Source organism: Nipponia nippon, unplaced genomic scaffold (assembly GCF_047370975.1).
Source record: "Nipponia nippon isolate SJK-2023a ecotype South Korea unplaced genomic scaffold, ASM4737097v1 scaffold_7, whole genome shotgun sequence".
In the NCBI taxonomy this organism is placed as follows: domain Eukaryota; kingdom Metazoa; phylum Chordata; class Aves; order Pelecaniformes; family Threskiornithidae; genus Nipponia; species Nipponia nippon.
In genome coordinates, this window is record NW_028262391.1 from 42,505,112 (window position 1) to 42,523,264 (window position 18,153).

General features: G+C 42.7%; 1 long non-coding RNA gene across 4 annotated transcripts in view; it reads left to right on the forward strand.

The window, feature by feature from the left end:
• The window catches only part of LOC148051038 (uncharacterized), a 143,519-nt gene that overhangs the window by 111,895 nt on the left and 13,471 nt on the right, over positions 1 to 18,153 (forward strand). For 3 of the 4 annotated variants that reach the window (XR_015700639.1, XR_015700638.1, XR_015700641.1), the window contains exons 2-4: positions 780 to 957; positions 13,154 to 13,400; positions 15,396 to 15,498. This is a non-coding gene — a long non-coding RNA (uncharacterized LOC148051038). Of the gene's footprint in view, positions 1 to 779; positions 958 to 12,798; positions 12,931 to 13,153; positions 13,401 to 15,395; positions 15,499 to 18,153 lie in introns of all 4 variants that reach the window. The other variant, XR_015700640.1, reaches the window with a different exon arrangement.

An 18,153-nucleotide genomic window follows, 5' to 3' on the forward strand; every position in this document is an offset into this window, starting at 1 on the left:
TCCTGTATAATACTTTCTGCTCTAAAAGTGCTATTGCTATTTCATTTATATATTCTGCATGGGAATCGAATACTATTTTAATTACTCTATGCATGTGTTTATTCTGTAGCTATTAGAAAATCTCTGTTAGACTTTAAAGTCCAGAGTTTCCCTGGAGGAAATATTTGCCAGCCTGCTAGATCTTAGTGATACAAGATCGTCTTGATATTTATTATAAAGCATACTTTTCTTCATTTTCTCCATGGCTTCCAGACAAATATTTCTGTGGCTCCCTGAACAAATCCCTTGTCCCTCCGAGTTGGATAGTTGCCTCTATCTCACTTCTGCTCAGCCAAACAATATCTTCTTCTCCTTTAAGCATTTTAATCATGCTTGCTGCTTTTTAAGCCATTCTCCCTCTTTGCTCACATGTTTACACACCGAGTTGAAAAAAAAGTATTCCAGGTAGAATTAAAAGAAGCAGTGGTTTCCATCTTGTGGTGCACAGTTAATATATTACCGCACCTTTACATGTCAGACTGCCAGCAGAAGCCATGGAGGAGCTCTCCATGCCAGCCGCATGGAGCTCTGCCATAATCGGTCTGTTGTAAGAGCTGATGGGAGGGCCAATTTCTTGTTTCAAGTGTTGACCACAAACTCATTTAGACAGGTTTTGTCTAGGAATCTAGGAATTCCTGTATTGTGATCTTCCTGGGACCCACTCGCTGCCCACTTCCCTTAGAATAAATCTGCATGAGTAAGGTTGCTTTAATTTTGCAAATCTTTATTTTTTGTTTCAGTTTGAAGTGTTCAGTCCACGCTACGGGCAGAGCAGAGCGAGACCAACATGGAGTGTTTCTGACAGTGCCCTTCAGAAATACTAACAGAAAGCAAAAATGTAAGAGAGCAACCACAGCATCTGAAGGGAACTTTTCCAAACAGAGGAGCAGAGGCATACTGGACAAAGAGCCTTAATATGTGAGTAAAAATTAATGAATGATTCTAAAATGGCCGTACTGAAATTTTACACTGAGGAAAGTGATGAAGACTCCAGTTGATGAATTTATTGATATCAAACAAGTGAATTACTATCAAGCACATGAGAACTACCAACGGGTCCTTCCCAGCAGGGAGCTGATGCTCTGCTAGACCCTTTCCTCTCCAGTTCCAACAGTAACAGAAACAGCTTCCCTCCCAAGAAGGAAAGAGTTGCTGTTGAGCTGAGCTGTGGTGTTGGCATGACTACCCGGTGGCGGTGTGACGGGGTGCCTTGGCAGTGCTTTTGCAAAGTCAGCCTCCGAGCAGGAAGCAGGCTAACATGTTTCTTGGACAATACAAGGCAAGGAGGGAGTAAATTTATGTAGGGATTGTTTAACATTAAAATTAGGTATCTAATCAGATGGGCATTTTTTTTACATGCATTCTAGCATAGAAGGAAAGATGGGATATTAAGTCAAAAGGCCGTGGTTGCATCATATGGGCTGATAAATTTATGAACAGACAGATACATGTTGATATGCATCAGATGACTGATTGCTCATTTTCATGTTTGTATGTTCAGTAAGGGGTACACAGGAGACTGAAAGACCAGTGGATGGAAATGTTCTTCTCCAGACCCAGACAAGCATTCAGTTTTTCAAGAAGGAAATACAAACGGGAAGGTGCAGCTGGAGACAGGGCTGGTGTTTAGGTGCCTATATTTTGGCAGCTTCTTAACTTTAGGCCTCGGTTGCCTATATAAAATGGGGGATAACGGCATTTCTGTACCTCACAGGGTTTCTAAAGAGAACTACATTAAGGGGTATGAGATGAGATGCATGGGCAGTCTAGTAAAGGAGGTAGTTTCTGTGTACAAGATAAACAGCTAACTCAATAGGGTAATGATTCCAGAAAATATCTTGCTGAACTCAGGCATGGGAAAGGGACACGTATGGACTGATTCAACTGGCTACACTCCTCTGTGTCATTCCTTGATAGATTTACCATGCAATTTTGGTTTGTTTTCCCCTCTCCAGTCCTTCAGAGAGTGATTCCTGTTGTGATGATTTAACACACACCTTACAATATAGCAACTCAAACAGTGGACTGAAAGATTTGTGTTGCTGATTCTGCAACAAATGCATCAAGTGCCAAATGTGCTTTTAATAACTTCCTGCGTTATGCTGAGATAGTTGGTCAAAGACATCTTAATGAAAGACAAGGACAGCTCAGAGTCATACTTGGGCATGAGTTTGATCCACTGTGTTTCATGTGCTTTTATTTACTGCAGAGGCAGTTTGTTTCACTTACAACTTTACTCCTCCACCAACTGTTGAAGCAGTTTAAATAAGTTGCACTCCAGTATTTGGACATTGACCTGCTTTTTACTTGTTTGTTTAGTGAAACTGCCATATAACTGACCCAGCAGAGTCGGGAGTTATAAACAAACTTTGACTGCAGAGTGTGTGTTTAGTTCAGCTTTCACCTTGACACAAAGCCTTTGCTTTCTGGAGGAGCAGAGACACTCTCCACAGTACATCAGCACAGTGCACGCCAACCCCCCTCCAGTAAAACACAACTAGAAAAAGGCAGTAAAAAAACCCATGCCATGCAGGTTTTTTTTTAATAGAGTGTGTGATTAACTTACCATTTATTTATGTTAATTCATCTCAGTATTAGGCTTCTTCACACCTTTGTGATATACAAAGCTGCTGTGAACAGATTGGCCTATGATCTTATTTATGTCACTGTAAATCCAAAGTAACTCACTTGAAAACAGCACTTACAGTGGTCTCCATCAGCATCTCTAATAATTATTTTGTCCTACGGTAGGTTTTTGTTCTTTACATATGAAAGTGCAATTCATCTGGTTTGTAATGTGTGAGTTTTTTTGAGGCAGAGTTATTTGCTAAGGCTGTAAATATTTAAATCCATCTAAATATTCTAGAATATAAATTCTGTTCTATTGAATATTTTAATCTGAACAGACAGCACCTACCTTGAAAAAGTAATATAAAGCTTATCATCTCTAGTTTAAACTGTTAAAAGCAGTCCAGCTGAAGTTGGACAAGAAAATATTTACGGTATCAATTCTGTGGTCTATGGCAAATAAGTGGCAATTTTAACTGAATGACTAATATCAATACCAGGAAATGACCACCATCAAACGTACAAAGTTAGCAATGACTTTCAGAAATAAGTCTTTCAGGAACCTGTGGAGGCTTCTTGTGACTTGGAGGAGCTTTCAGCGGTGAGATGTCTGCTTGGACAAATAGACAAATCTTTAGAACTGTATGTTTGCACCAGTAAATTCATTCAGAGACATTTTTCCTAAAGGGATTCCCTGCAGGGGAGCTATTATACATGTTCTAGCCTGAAACTTGAGCTGGCCAGAGAATGGAAATTGTGTTTCACAGACGATTTTGAGATTTTGAAATTTGTTTTCATTCCAATTCAGAACAAAACCTCAAAATGTTGAAATTCTCCACAAAGGAAAATTCCACAAAAATAAATAGTTTTGGCTTATTTAGATCATTATAACTTTTAAAAACGCATATATTATATAAAACAAAAAATCTAAATGTTTTATTCCGAAAATTGTTGGCATTTTTTTCCTCAAAAAAGAAAAAATTGGTAAAAATAATAGTTTCACAAAGCATTTTGATTGTGACAGAATGACATTTTTTGAAGGAAATCTACTCCGTTAAATAGTTTTCCATCTGAAGTTCATTAGAGTTCCTATTGCCGTGTTATCCAGACCTTTTGCTGTAATGCAAAAACTCTACAAATAGTCTAGCACCAGAACCATGGTCTATAATGCTGCTGCTTGTGGGCTTCTTATTGCATGTTTGTGCAATGGCAAGACTAGAAGATCTGCACAGATTGTCTCTTTCTCCTTGGCAAGGTGTGAGCAGGAAGAAAAGAGCACTCTTTCTGAAGAGAGCTCTCAAGGTGTGAGAGAATTGGCCTGAAGTTGCTCTTGCTGCCACCAAGCCTCCCGACACCAGAAATCCTCTCCTTGGCAGGGGAGCAAGCAAAGAGGCCAGAAACTAGCATCAACACTGGCTCCTTCCATTGAAAGAAAATGACCCACACGAGGAACTGGGCTCCTTCTCCGTCTCTTACAGGGCAAAGTCCATGGCGAACAGCCTCTAGGACACTTTAACAAATAGCAGTGTCAATAGCCTGTATCCCAGAGCTCAAAAGAGACAGTGGTGATGTGCTTTCAATGCCTCTGCTGAATTTTTGAATACTTGCACTGTTCCAGGGTTATCTGAACAGAAGGGAGTTTCATTTTTCATCCACATCCAAGTATGAACTTTTTGACACTATGAGCAGATTGAGGATGTATCTTTAACTGAAGACTACTCAAAGAGGATCTTTAGGTAATAGGATAAACATTGGCCATACTGCATTGCATCAGTACAGCAGCAAGGGAGAGAGAAGCAATGAGGATTGCACTGTATTCAGTGCAAAGGCAGTGAAGGCAAAAACCCACCTGTACTGGCTGCCCTCTCACCCATCCTTAGGTGCCTGGACAAAATGGATGGAGCTAAAAGACCTTACGGGTGCTGCTGCCCCTTTGCTTCTGATAAGCAAAATGTATTTGGTGTGTGTCACAGGCAATGACAGTGGCAGGTGATGAGGTTATTGGATGACAAACCTGGTCACACAGGTCTAGTGAGATTCTTGCCCTGCATGCTGTGCCCAAGGAGGAGGAGCAGCATTTGGGTCCCTATTGTATGTACACAAAGCCAGCATGTTGTCTGCAAGTGGGACATTTGGGCTTGGAGTGTAATTCTGGAATATGTTTTTCTCCTTGGGATATTTCTGAACTGCAGTCAGCGTGCTCCCCACTAGAAAGTGACATGTAGGAGCCACCCTCTCTTGTTGAAAACTTGGTAGAACGTCTGTACAATATTATGGACACCAAACTGTGTCTAAACCTAATTGGTTGCATGTGGGATTGATTGCTTTAATATAAAGAACTGAATGCACTGAAGACCTGCCAGAGGTTGTGGAAAAGATCAAAGAAGGTCAGATAAAAGGCCAAATGTAGCTTTAGTGAGAGCAATTGTAATTGCAGCACTTCAATGGAAGGGCTCCTGCCAGCTCAGAGCTGTGGCTGTGATCTTTCGTCAGGTGCGTGGAGATAGGCCTCGGCAGGGCCCACACTTGACAGCCATGTCCATCCTCTCATGGAAACTTTATGGTCCAGGCAGCTGCATAGTTTCATCTTCAGCCAGAGACAATAATTCAGTGTAAAGAGCTCAAAATGTTTCAATCCTCTGGGAAGTAAAAGTCTCTCTTGAGAAATTTATAAATTAAATGTCTTAAACAATTGTCAGAAACTCCATAAAAGTGTCAGGAAAGAGGCACCAGCCTTCCTGGTAACACTGCCACCCTGCCATTTCCCCAAAGACTGTAACCACTGCAGAGCTGCTACCATCACGTTGTGCCCCTACACAACAGCCCCACTTGAAGCCCAGGAATTCACTGTATTGCAAAGAGAAACCATTGCAGTTCAGAAACAAGCTCTCCAGGGTGCAGAGCCCTCGGGGCTTTGCACAGGGCCTCGCTTACCTTCACAGCCTGCTAGCATGTAACTGCATGGTGCAGCTCCACAGCGCTGCTCCGCCAGGTGTAGATCCGTTTGGGGAATGGACTCAGTGGAGTCCTGATAGAATATTTGCATTAATGTGAGATAGCTTTCTAGGCCAAAAAAATGCCATGAACTTATTTTTCCATCAGCTAATTGTATCAGCTGTTCTTTGCTGGTTTGCTGCCATCTCAAAGCATGTAAAACAGTTCTGCTCGGTGTTCAAAAGCAGTGAGTGCTGCCGAGTCTGGAACAAGGGTGGTTTCAGTGTTTCAGTGCAGAACTTAAGCAAACGTCACGAAGGAAGAGCAAAACCTCAGCCCCTGCTGGGGGCACAGCCGGGAGACGCTGCCCTCTCTGCAGGGTTGCACATTACCTGGCCGAGGGCTTATACGAGATCCAATAAGCTTTTACAAGGCTCAATCTGTACGATGAGAGATGCAAGATAGAGCTTATTAGACAGCACAAGATGTTGCCATTAGGCACACACAAGGCAAAGGATCAACTCCCACACTTGGGCTTCGTCTCTATTTAAATTTTTGCAGCCATAGCTACAATGGTCAGGAAGGAGAAAGGTAGCACACCTCTAAGCAACATAGCTATGCTGGCAAGAAGCCTTATGTAAATAGCCGAGTCTCCTTTGTGTTGTGCACCTCGCTGGCAGATTGGGGACGGTTGCACAGGAGTCGTCTCCAGCATGGCTGGCTGACCCTGTCCTTTCCAGGTTGGCACCTTCAAGCTTGCCAGGGTGTGCCTAGCTGGAGCAAGGCAAGGAAGAGGGGCTGCACTGAAAACTGGAGTGGCACTGGGCACCCTCGTGAGGGAGCTTGCCTGCATCTCTACTCCCGCCTCATCAGCAGTCACCAGTGAGGCTGCAAAGAGGCAAGGGAAAGGTGCAAAAGCAGAATCTTGCCAGACATCGAGTTTGATCTGCACCAGATTTCCAAAGACTTTTGGGGCTCTTCCGATCTGTACAAAGGGCTCTGTGCCTGGCCCTGGACAGTTTAGGGCTGGTCTTCCCTGATGGGCTCTGGATGAGTTGTCCTCTCCTATTACATGTACAAGGAACTCTTGAGATATGCCTAAACACAAGCCCTGTAATTATGGTGTGTGTGTTAGCAAATTAGACCAAACTGAGCCAAAGGGCCTTACCAAGGTATTAGATGACGCTGCGCTGGACGCTTGCTTTCTGCAGCTGCCTGGTCAGAGAGGACACTGCTACAAAGTGAAAAGCAGGGAAGGCAGCTGGCTGGTTGTAGTGTCTACATCCCTGCCCAAAGCCCCTCGAGGTGTCCAGGGAGATAAAGGTTGGATGGACTAAGGTCGTTTAAACAAAAGCACCCCTGACTGAATTCATGAGCACATTTTAAAGCCTTTTATTTCCTCAAATAACTGTGTGTATTATGACACCTATAAAAGGGCTATGCCCACTTGGCACTCACCAGCCTGCAGCGGCTCCTTAAGGGCCTGCCTGGACTCCCGGCAGAGGCCAGAGCTGGTGCTGAGCACTCCAGAAATTCCTCTCTAGCTCCAATTCTGTTTGTTTTATCATCTTTACGGAGCAAGCCATCCAAAAGCTCTCTTCTGAAGGGCCCTGTATTAAAAAACACCAAACACTCCATGCTGCTAAGTGGTGACTCAAACTGGTGTTATTTTTCCCCCATGAGACGCCTGGGGAAGCTGAGGCAGCGTGGATGGAGTGTCCCTGTGATCCGTGCTTGTGACTTTGAATTGCTTCAACCTTCTCAGCACAGGGCAGAGATGCCAGTGCCTCTGGAGTGCTGAGAGAGAAGTCCATTATGAACAGAAGCTGTGAATTAGTCAGCCCTTTTTTTAATTAGTGTTTCATTGATTAGTACTAATTTAGCAAATGAGTGCCATGATTAGCTTGATCAGGACTAGAATGGAGGGGAAGGTGTGGGATATTGGGGGGTCTGCTCCGGTTTAAGTGGGGCTGGGGAGCTGCTGTCCTGCAGGGAAGGAAGACACAGCCCGGCGGCTCCCATGGGGCCAGCCAGGACAGGCGGGTAGGGTGCTGCTGTCTCTGCAGAAAGTAGCCACTCTCATCAAATCCCCAAAGGCAGTGTATTTCAGACTGCCAGCTGTTTGCTGCGAGCAGGGAGGTCATGATGGATCGGTGTTCATATAGAATATGTTGAAGAAGCTGGCAGAAACTTGCTGGAGAGGAGGAGACTTGCTTTTTATGGTGGGGCTAGGGGAGCCTGAGCCACTATCATGGAACTTTTGATGGGGATGTCCCCTTGTAAACGAGCACTGTGCAAGACAGACACCTTCAGAGACTGTCATGGCAGCTGCAGAGTGTCCCAGTGACATTCCTTGTCCCCAGCTTCTACCTGCCGCCATCAAATCCCTGCACCCACCCTGTCTGTGCCCTTGATGCAAACACCAGGATCCCCCCTAACTCCCAGGGTAGAAATTTAAGTACAATAAGCGATTTTGCAATGGCTTCTTCCCACTGTGGTGCTGCCCGATTAGAAAAGAGGGTGAAATCTCTGCACAGGAGCTTGAACACATCCCCTCCAAAATTTAGCCATGGAAACCTGCCCCTGTGGCTGGGATGCTCCGGGCACCAAGCGAGGGAGATGGGCACTGAGCTGGCACCCTGGTACTGCTGCCCTTAGAGTGGCCCAGGTCCCTCCAAGAGATGCAGCTCCTCCAGTGCCACTGAACCAAGTCAACTTCCCTTGAGCAAATTTTCCTTTTTTCATCACAAAATATTATCGAAACTAAGAGCTCTTCAGTTGATGCTGGATGTATCTCATGGTCTGCTGCAAAGTCCAGTTAAACTAAGAAACTGCTAGCTGAAACAGTGCTCCAGAGGAAGCAGCAATTATGTATCTATTGTCTGATTGCTGCTTTTTTGCAGCAGGGATGGCTCCTTGACATTAGGCCTATGGAGTCTGCCCGTTAATAGTAGTTTTAAATGGTCAAGAGGTTACAGCAGTAAGGAATGTTAGTAAAAAATGTCTCTGTGGAGTTTAAACAACCAGTATTTTAGGCAGGGCTTGGTGGGTTACTGTCCCTGCACAAACAACTAGAATGTGAGAGTCTGGGCTGGGAAATACTTAAACTGTTTGGAAAAACTTGTTTTGTGCAGCTTGAGAGTGTCCCTGGAGGCTGTGGCCCAATGCCATGACTCCTGGTAAAGGCTGGGCTGCAGTAACAATGAAGCTTTTATGGGGAAGCTGGAGTACAATCAGAAACTTTTCGGTCCCGAGGGATTATGGGGAGGGGAGTTCCTGGGTTCAAGATGTCTGGCACATTATGCACATTTCCACCAGGATTTGGGGGTGTTCTATGGCATGCAAGGTATGCAAATTGCTAAATGTGTTTTCAATTTTGCTGTGTTGTGCTGTCTTTGTTGGGTGATCATTTTCTCTTCAGTGTAGCCAGAAGACAAGATGGGTTCATAGCAGGAGAGGAAAAGTGTAGTTGTCTCACAAGCAGTATTGACCTATGAAGAGCTTATATTTTTGATTCTCCAGCATGCTCCTAACTGTGTGGCTGCAGATTATTCACTGATTAAACTTCCTCTAGTAAGAAGTGTCCTGAACTGAAAGGCATCTTTGATGGACCACTCCTTACCAAAGTGATCAGAAGTGTGCAGGCAGAAACTATCTTGTTCCTTGTTGCTATTACTTAACCTTAATCATTTGCATGCTGTATATAGCAGATGTCAGCAAGAGGTCTAGCAAGTTACCAAAGTATCCGCTCCGTCAGCGTTATAGCGTCGATTCAGATTTTCTTCGAAGGCATCACAGTGCTGCTAATTAATTTGAAAGCTTTGTTACAGGAGAGAAGGCATTTCCTATTAGACATAGACTTCCATTACTAACGGTGTTAGCTGCTATAAAAAACACGGCAGGATGGGCCCTACAAACCAAAAGAGAAGGTAAGGGGCTGTTCCTGAGGGCTGAACTAGCACTGCCACCATACATCTGTTCCAGCATCCGGTTTGGGAACATTAAATCTGATCCAATGCCCATTGAAATCAGTGAAAAGATTCCTGCAGATTTCCGTAGACTGTGAAAGGGACTGTCCAGAGTCTGAGGAGCAGCTAACCCAGCATTGCACGAACAGTTAGCTCCTTGTCAGCCTGCAGTGTGGGATGATGGCCATACCCTGCGCCTCACACACACCTCACACGTGCCACATATGCCAGGGCAGCACAGGGCTGGCTAAACCCTTGTTTGCCTGGGCAAGGGAAACAGGCCTCACACGAACAGAGCCCAGGAGTAGAGAGGCTGGAAGTAAATCTTTTTTTTTTAGATTACAGAAATATAATTACCATCTGAGACTGACCAAAGATTGTAGGATTCAATGGTTTTTATTGCATTTATGGTATTTATGTCTTTCCTTTCTCGGGACTCTCAAGGAAGCAAACCAGTGACAAGGAGGCTGGCTTGCTAATGGGGTTCCCCTGCCAGGGCCCCTTGTCCCCCGTTTTGTGCATCTTCCTCTTTCATCTGCTGAGGTTTAACCTCAGGCCTGCCTTCAGTTTGCAAACACTGAATGGCCCTTAATGACAGCAGCACAAACAAAACCCTATAAAGGTAAGATTTGTGATTTACATGGGGTTAATTACCACAACAAGCACATTTATTCACTTCTCTAATAAATCCTTAGGACAGGAACAAGTACTAGCTTGACCAGATTAATCCTGTGTGTATATTTTTCTTGTAGCCATTTTTGCAAATCTGTATGTGCAGGATAGAAAGAGACAAAATATCTCCTATCATTTAGGCAGTAACTCATGAGCTATGTGCTTTTTCACCTGTAATGGCATCAGCATTTACTTCAGATCTGGTACAAAATAGACTTTATCATGACTTTTGCTGTCTTGTCTATCTTTTTAAAGGAAATGAGTAGATCATAAATACATATTAACTACAGCAGTGTGATCTATTGCTCCGACACCTACTCGCCACAGGAGGAATGTGAGGTCTGTGTTTGTTTCTGCTAAACTAATAAGACCCGATCATTATATTCATGAGGTTAAAAACCTGCAGTGACAGGTGCTGGTGCATGTCCAGGCCCTGTGGTGTGAAGCTGTGCTTCTGCAAGGGTCCTACGAAGTCCATCATTTGCTTAAATATTACTGATGATGGCAAGTTGAAGATTCACACCATCAAATAGAATGAATAGGTTGGTTTCATCAATCTGATTTACAGAAGAGGTAACTGATGTAGAGAGGTGACCAGTGGCTTTGGGAGCCTCTGGTTTTAGATGATGGATCACTTGAAAAACTTTATGGGGACCAATATTATTAAACACTACCCCCGATTAAACACTGCATTCTGATATACACAGGTTGCAAAAAGGTTTTCTTCAGCTGTTGATTCAGCTTAGCTTTAGCCGCCTTCTAGGTTTTCAGTAGTCGCACGTGTGTAGGGTTGACTGCAGTGTCCCTGATTTGCTAGAAAAGTATTTGCAGTGGCTCAGCACTGTACCTGATGGGGCCTCCCTGCTGTTCCTTAGGAATTTGTGTCAGACAGAACATTTCGTACAATGCAGAAGATTTTGTCACCTTGATTCGAAGGAAGTTGTTTGTGTTAATGCTTAAAGGTAATGTGAGACAAGGCAAACTCTTTACTTTAGAACACACGTTGTGCCATTGATGTACACAGTACAGTAAATATAACAAACAAAGAGTTCACTGTGGTATTTATGCTCACCACAAATGCATTTGCAAAATAGGATTATTAGCAATCTGATAAAATAGGACTGCTTTTAGGCAGAAACCCTGTGTGTTCAGTGAAGTGCGCTCCTTAACTTTTCTTACCATTTATCAACCCAACACATTCCTCCCCATTTTTTTTAATGCCTTCCATTAATAGTTAAGAAAAACCTAGGGAAAACAAACACTCTATTCCTGATTGTTTATTCACCAGTCTCTTAGGAACCATAATTACGTCTCCCAGGAATTGTGTGTTTTATCATACTGTATATCTTAAAGAGCCACTTTAGGTAAAATAACAAGGAGTGCCTTATGAAGGAAAATTGGATTCGTTTTAAGACTTTTTTAACCCTCCAAAGAATGGCTCTTTGTTTACTTCTTTAGTGCATGTGGCAACTTGCCCAAATAAATACTATGCTGCATAAATACCAGAGATTGGTATTTATGATATTACATAAACATACTCTGAATAATGACTCATTGTTGCAGTGAAGAAGAACACAAGGAATATACATTGCAGTCAATGCATTATTTCTCATCACAGTATTAAGTAGCACCGAAGCGTCGTAGTACAAAATGATACTGAAATTGGAGAGGAAAAGTCCTATGGCATTGTTTAGCACATCTGAGTTGACTAAACAAAACAGAAAACAGCCAAAACAGGAATGCGAGGAGGATAAGAAACAGTTAGTCATCAATATGCAGGGGTGGGGAACCAGTGGTTAGGTATATTTTGGGGTTGATTGGAAAAAAGGTTTATTGCTCTTTAAACTAAAAACTCATTCAATACATTCATACTGCTGTTACAACAACGAGCTGAGCCCTCAGGGTTCATACTCCTGGCCTGTGATGATGCTTACAGCAATAGGATGTTGATACCAATTTTTCACTCATGGAGCCACGCTTTCAAGTAACTTCATTTCTCAGAGTCTTGGTTTATCCAGCTACAGTTTCATTAAATATTTACCTGCATTTCAGCAAAGTTCTGTCTGTGCAAGGATTTGTGTGAACAAAAATGTCACCGTGCCACACTTTGCATTACTGCCAAATGATGGCTCCCCTGCTGCATGGGGTTCAGAGCTGAGAAATCAAAATCCCAAAGGGAAGATGTGTATGCCAAACCTTCTCTTTTAAAGCCAGTGGGGTATTAAATAATTTTATTTTTCAAATCCATGGTTGTAGTCTGTCTTGTCCAAACAGCAAAAATAAAATACACTCAAATCCTCAAAGGGCCACTGAATCACCCCTTTAAAAAGGATGATGAAAATTGTCACCCTTGATAATGCACTAGCCTAAAAGTGTGATTTTTTGAAATTCTCCTCTTTCCCTGAAGCAGCCACAGCCCTTCAGGAACAGCAAAGAAATCCCAAAGGCAGAGCATGTCCACAAAGGGGGTGGTTGATCCTCCTAAAATGCAGAAGTTTGGGGGTACTCTATGCTGGGTGCACCCTCCTTCATGAATGCAGGCTTGCACGTTGTAACAGAGGGGTGGCTTCTTGTGTTTGCTGTGGTTTATCATCATCAGAAGACATTTCCCCCCTAGGTGTGAATAAAGGGATGAATTGAGGAGTACCCCTTCTTTCTTCCTGCTCTCTCACCTGAGAAGATAGCACTGGATGCTCCCAGTAGCCTCACAAAGGTCATGTGTTTATGGAAACCTCTGCATTACTGCATGGTTAGTAGCTGTTTATTGTGGTTATTAAACTGTACCTTATTCCTCTAATTTTTACTAGTTCCTGGTTTTACTTCTTTAGTCAAAACCCACTGTGTTTAAGCAGAGCTGTGTTTTGATGTTGTCCTGGGTGCCATGTGCTATTCCATCTTGTATGCAAGGTCTTACTGGATAAATGGAACACTCATTGACTTTTTCTTCCTTGTGCTTTACATTTTTCATACAGAAAAGGAGGGAACACAAGACAACAGGAGAACGGAAAGCTGCTGATCTGCAAGGAGCAATGTTTAGAGAATATGTCCTGGGCCAGGAACCAAATGCACAGCAATAGTTTGCTGAGGTTCTGCTAGCAAGCCTGGGAATGACTGTGATGCCCTCTGTGCCATTCTGGATGACAGAAGATTTATGCCTGGGCCACTTGCAGACATCTGGCTAAAGCGCTGCAGGTCCAGGCAGAAAGCTACACCTTCAAGGTTTGTCCCTATTTCCTATTTTCCCAGAAAAAAATGGATCAGTAACATATATCAGCAAAGTTGAGAGAACAAGAAATATGGTCAAATTTCAAATTCAATCCAGTTCTATTTTTTATTTTTTTATTATTAAATCAGTGGCACTGCCCAAAGCCTCCAGTTTTATGGTGTTTAGTGCTCTTCAAACACATGCTGGGATATCATGCCGAGACATCAGTCCTTTATTTGGATTTTGAAGCCATGCCTCACTACCAGTTATCTCAAAACACATATTGAAACCTGTCCCAGGCAGCTGTAACCTGAATTCTTTCTTACATTGATTGGGCTCTGCTATTCTCTCTTCCTGGGAGCCTGGAAGATGAGACGGCAGACTAAGGAAGGTCAGCACCAAAGCCTGGTAACAAGCAAGCCCCATCCAAGCCCCACAGAAGTCAGTGGGAAGGCTTGGGTGGACAGCTGTGGTTTTGACTCCGGCCCAGAGATGCTAGAAAATAACAAAGGGGACAGAAGGAAATAGCTTGGTCAGCTTTGGGGATTATTCCTCCTGTCTTTTAAAAGGAATAAATATATGGTTTTTGTTATGAATTTCTCTGAGAAGTTGTTTGTGCTCCCAGTCAGCCGTGTCGTAGCAATGTGCCTGTGTGATGAAGGCAGAGCAATTCTGAGCTTACAGGTTTAAACATCCTTTTTCAGTATAGTTCATGGCAAGGAACTGTGAGTCACCAATCTTCTCTCTAACATGCTGGTCTACTCTGCATAAAAGCATTCGTACACTTTGCATAAGCATGAGGATCACACTGACAAAGAATGATAGCACTGCTTAAGTAGTTAAGTTGGTTATTTATTCATTTAAATGTATGTGGATCAAGACATTTTTCTGTGACCTAAAGCGGCTGCCAAACCTCTGATTAATTTGTAACTCTTATTGTGTCTTGTCTCATTCTTTTGTTTCACACAAAAGGATGCAGACGCAATTTCACTCACAATTGCTTTGAAAATGGCAGCCCTCTGTAGCACCTCCCAAAGAAGAAAACAGGCAAGAGACTGCATTTCATTACTTTATTTCTGCATGAGTAAACTTCACGGCCATGATCTCATCACTCACTGTGCTTGTAGAAATGCACAAGAAAAATACTATTCTAGGCAAAATGTACATATGTGGGCCTAGTCCACAGGCAGCACTTACAAATCAGGTTAGGTTTTACGCTTTTCAGAAGTTCAGCTATCTAAACAAGGCAATTATGTTTTGCTCCTTCCCCTAACTATTGCTGCACAAGTGAGTACCCACGTGATTGCAGAAGGTAGAGAAGGATGAGGCAGACTCAGCATATAACATTTGTTGAAATGGCTTAGAAAAGGGTCTTATAACTTGAAGACGATATCACAGCCATCCAGTGGTTCTGCTTCCTTCTGCCACTCCCCACAAATGCAAACAAAGCAAATTCTATCTCCCGATGTCACCCACTGTTGTTTGTACAACGATTGGTATTTTTCAGATATCTTTTCTATTATTTTTCAAAGACCTTTTCTATTATTTGTGTTGATCAGAAAGCAAAAAAATAAATAAATCTGCAAACCAGACAAGGTCAAGTGTTAATTGAAGTTGTCTGACAGGCGGGAAGTTGACATCCAGTTACCAAAGCAAGAGACTCGTCTCTTTTCTTGGCCAGTTCAGTGTCAGATTTTTTGGGGTCCTGAAAAATATAACTGCCGTGCAGAAGATATGTCTCCCCTGCATCTCAGCATTTCTGAGGGGTAAGACTAGTTCAGAGCCAGGATTCCCTACTCCACAGATAATGTTTGTTTGTTAGATGTTTTAAGATTCTCAAATCAAAGGGATGTATGGACCACATCCATAAATACATTACATTAAGACAAGACATGTAGCTACAGATGTATGTAGACAGGAAAAAAAATGCAAAATTATTTCATGGAACTTTGTACAGTTCTGCAGTGTTAAACCTCATTAAAATTCAAAATTGCATTTTAATTCCACAGGTCAGTAAACCACCAGCAAGGCGCACACTGCCAGCACTGTAGTGTCACCAGAGGAGCTGAGAATTATCCCAGACAGTAAGTGGTGGATGCAAAGGAAGTGCTGGTAAGTCAGATGGCACTGAGTCTGGAAAGCGTGCACGTATGAAAATGGGCCCAAATAGGATCCTTACCCAAACACATGGGAACTACATCCTTCTTGCCTCTTGGCTCAAGAGTCAGAGGGCAGAAGCATCACCATTCCTGCCACCCACTGCCTGAGAGCAAGGAGGGGCAGGGACAGCACCCGTCAACATTCAGGTTTTGTAGTGGCATCACCCAGTTGTCACCTGCCCTATTCCAGCTGGGACAGGAGTCATCGAACCACAAGCACTTTCATGCTCAGCATACCCCTGTTCTAGCTGGTCCCCTCCATCCAGTAGTCCAGGGTGCCCCATCCACCTCATCCCCCACAGCTCACTGAGAACACTTGGCCTTGGCTTTGCATCCCTGTGGTCTCTTGGCTCCTTTTCTTTCAGCCAGATGTCTGCTTGGATGTAGGGATCAAAGTGTCTTAGAATGACTGTAGGTGAAAGAAAAATGCAGAAGAGAAGCTCCCTGAGAAAAGGCAGACTGATGACTCTGTTGTCTGTTGTATGTGTATATATAGCTTTTCCTGGCATTCCTTCTAACTGCTGGGTTGTGGTAGGATTGTGCTCCTGAATTTCTAAATAGAAACATGCTGGAAAAATTGCTTTTTCACCCAGTGCTGTGCAGCCTGTCCATTCTGATGCAGATGTCTGTGAAATGACTTATGTACATTTTAGCATAAGACCAGATAAAGGTATATGATTGTATACTTTCACATTCCACAGAAGCTTCTGTTGCTCTGCACCATTCAGGATTTGCCCCATCTCTATGATGCAGCTCACCTGTACAACTTCAATCCATGATAAGAAATCTACTGGAGAGTATCTGAAGAAAAGCTTAGTACCACTGCAAAAGATACTCAGTAGCTCTACAAGAGATGTGGTGTCAGAGATGTCTAAGAGCAGTCACAGCTACGTAATAAACTGCAAAAATGGCCTGGATTCCTCCGTAGTTGATACAGTTGATATTTCTGAAAATACCAGAACCTACAGCCTTTGGACAGCTGTACTCAGTAGTTAGATGCTATATCATGCAATGCCACAAGTATCAGTGGATTTAAGGGTAACATATTTAGTGTACTTAAGTGTGTTATCCACGGAATATTTTCTTTAAAATTAATAGTATAGAAGAGTTTTCCTTAGGAAAAAAAAAAGAAAAAATCTCAATGTTCTTGTCAGATGCCTCCAAGTGAATCACTAGTCATTCCTGCTCACTGAAGAACTCAACTGATTTTTTTTCCTAATGCTCTAAACTCAACCTGTGATCTGAAGAAAACAGGCAGTGCACTTTCTTTCGTTTGCATCAGTGTGGTAATAAAGATTCTGCAATCAGATTTTATCTGACAAGATGATTAATTTCATTGCTGCACGAGTGCAAGTGAAATTCAGGTCCATCTCCCATCCCTGCATTTGGCTCTCCATGTAGTAAAGAGATTTTGGTTTGTTTAAAAAAAAAAAGCTTGGTGTTTGTCAAGCATGCAGCTTTGACTTGAAACTAGGTCTGTTGATCGAGTTCCATTTTTTACCACCTTACTCCTGTAACCTTAATTACCTTTTTTTAAGAAAACTGAGATCAGCCTCATTGATGATATTATATGAGTCAGAGAAGTGTCAGAGACTAGAAGTGTGATAGCTGTTCTCCTGCAACCACAGGCATCCAACTAGTATTATTTATGTACCATCGACAATGGGACATGCTCAGACTTGAAGGACTAGTGCTGACCTTCCCTTGCTAATCATTTATACACTCCTTGTTTTGAGTGCTCCACCTTAAGGTTTCTCATGACTCACTTTCTCTCTGGAGTGAACAAATAAATCCTGAAGGACTCTGTACACTTCCAAGTGTGTAACCTGTACCCTCGTACTCGCCTTGTTCTCAGCAACAGAAGCTCTCCAAGTAGTAGTGCTATTTATTATGGTGTGACCTCAGAGCCATAGGACTTAGAGAGCTGAGAGGGTGGTGGTGTTCAGGTTGATTTAGGCTTCTCCTGCTGAATGTCAACCCAATGCTCTCACAGGTGCTACAAGGAAGGGAAAAAGCTCCTCTGCTCTCTGGAGACATTTACAGTTCACCCTCCAAACAGGCAACCTCAAATGTTCAGATAGATACCTTGACCATAGTCAAAGGTTTACTGAAGCAAAATGAAACCTGATTATATCTCATAGGGATGTATATATATTATAATATATAACGTATATTTTTATATATATAGTATCTACAATATTGTATACATTACATTATTATATATTTGCAATTCTACCTTAGATACACATTATACATTGCATGGGTATCTATGTATGTATAACCATATACAGGCACATGTGCATATACACATATACATACATGCATATGTATATGATATACATATATATGTGTCTGTTTCTACACACATGCATTTTTTTAAACCATTTTTGCTCATGTACATGGCTAAGAGCTCTTAAGGTGACCCACTGAACGGACACTTGCAGAGTTTTTTTTAATCTGAAGGAAAGACTAAATTGAGGAGACCTATTTCTGGGTTGTTCAGACCAAAAGACCTCATGCTGGACATTCAAATGCTGAGACTGCTGCTGATAACTCTTGTCCTCTCTGTATTGACTGGTCCATCTGCTAAGTGGGGCTGCTAGTGCTG